We start from the raw sequence: 1,930 nt of genomic DNA, 5'->3' as shown, positions 1-1,930 counted from the left end.
CCGTCACTTTATATATATATAATAAAAATTCATTATAAAAGCAACAGTAATCAGTGCTATATATGTAAGCACGCAGTTCAAATTTTTCGGGGAGAATTCAAAATTGTTTGAGACCACATCTTGCTTAACATCCAATTCCATGCCGAGCCAAGCCAAGCTGAGCCAATATGCATAGATTTAAAAGCGCTTTTATGTTAATATTTTGCTCGCTATATTTATATATTTTATAAATTCATTATAAAAAACAACAGTAGCCATTACTATATATGTACGGACGTAGTTCAAATTTTTCGGGGAGAATTCAAAATAGTTTGCGAGACCACACCTTGCTTAACATCCGATTCCAAGCCGAGCCAAGCCAAGCTGAGCCAATATACATAGATTTATAAGCGCTTTTATATTAAAATTTTGCTTGCTTTTTAAACGAATATCCCAATATAACAAATTCTCCATCCTTTTTTAACTTTCTTTGATGCTTTTTAATCAGTCAGGTCACAAAAATCATTATCGATATCGCAATGAAATCAATTTGAAATTTTTTTTAATTATTGATAAAATTTTTAAATTGTTGATAAAAATAACTAGTATATATAGTGTAGTAAAACGTTTAAAATTTTCTGAGCGAATTCAAAATAATTTGAGACTACACCATAACACAATTGTACAATTTGAATGTGAAAATACAACATCATAAATGTATTATAACTACGTGTATATATCTATCTATTTATTTATTTAGTTCTGCCTGTGTATGTTTTGTCAAATTTATTTGATAGGAATTGAATATAACCTTTATACCGGCTGATTAACTACCATGCAGTAAAATAACTACTGTTGACACCATTTCCTCCAACGATTTCGCAACGAATTGCCCATACCTATTATTGCCCATACCTATTCTAATTATATGAATTTATCTGCTCTATGCAAAAGTTAAAAGTTAATTTAGACGTTAATAATCATGTTGTTGGTGATTTCTCGAAAACTTTTCTCGGTTAATAAAGTGCATTCGCTATTTTTTCAAGGTCAGTTGGTCGTTTAGTGAATTGTTATTTATTGATATTTTAAAAATTAAACCTTAAAAAGTTTTTGATAGTTGATTTAATTAAATTTAATTGCACTGCCCCAAGAGGACCAGTTCACAATGGATAAGATATAGAAGATGTAGTTGCAGTATGATGAAGATGAGAATGATGTCATTGACGATGATGATGATGATTGCGATTATTATATCACTTTTATTTATTTATTTTATATTTATTTATTACTGATTTTTAAAAGTTATCATACAATGTTGATGTGATGTGATGTGATGTGATGGTTGGTATTGTATCTCTGTTAGAATTAGATGTAAAATAAAATAAATAATAAAGATAAACATAAATAAAGATAGGACAGTAAAAAAAATTTTTTTTCTTTTGTTAGGTTTTAAAAATTAAAAATAAAATGTTTTCAACAAGTTTCACTCATTAAAAAGTTATCACTTCAGCTTTTTTTTATATAAATCATTAAATAATTAAATTTATCCAAACTATATCATCGTAAGTAATTAATTAATTTCATTCATTCCACACCCAGCTTCTTCTTTTTGAAAAAAAAATCATTAATTAAATCCAATTCAAACTATTTTGTTGATATAATTGTAATAATCCATCCAAAACTAGCTTGTAGAGGGAAAAAACAATGGGTACGTCCCTATTTGCGCTCCATGTATAGGAGGAGACTCGACCAGGGCCCTGAGCCAGAAAGGCCTGCCTCTGCTTGGATTAACTGGTGCGTTACAAATTCACATCTCCACTATTTTTAATTGTTGTTTTTTATGAATTTGTATTTATAGTTTATATTTTTTGTAATTGTGTTGTGTTGTATCATTGTGCATTATGTTGTATTGTGCTATGTTGTATTATGTTGTTTTGTTGTGTTGAGTTGT

General features: G+C 28.4%; 1 protein-coding gene across 1 annotated transcript in view; it reads left to right on the top strand.

The window, feature by feature from the left end:
• The first annotated feature begins 965 nt into the window (after window positions 1-965).
• The window catches only part of HELRODRAFT_104858 (hypothetical protein), a 5,130-nt gene continuing 4,165 nt past the window's right edge, over window positions 966-1,930 (top strand). The window contains exons 1-2 of the mRNA XM_009013315.1: window positions 966-1,025; window positions 1,665-1,774. The gene's annotated coding sequence lies outside the window, so the exon portion shown is untranslated. The remainder of the gene's footprint in view (window positions 1,026-1,664; window positions 1,775-1,930) is intronic.

This window comes from Helobdella robusta (assembly GCF_000326865.2).
Source record: "Helobdella robusta unplaced genomic scaffold HELROscaffold_116, whole genome shotgun sequence".
In the NCBI taxonomy this organism is placed as follows: domain Eukaryota; kingdom Metazoa; phylum Annelida; class Clitellata; order Rhynchobdellida; family Glossiphoniidae; genus Helobdella; species Helobdella robusta.
The sequence above is the reverse complement of the archived record's forward strand: the minus strand, read 5'-3'. Positions and strand labels throughout refer to the sequence as shown.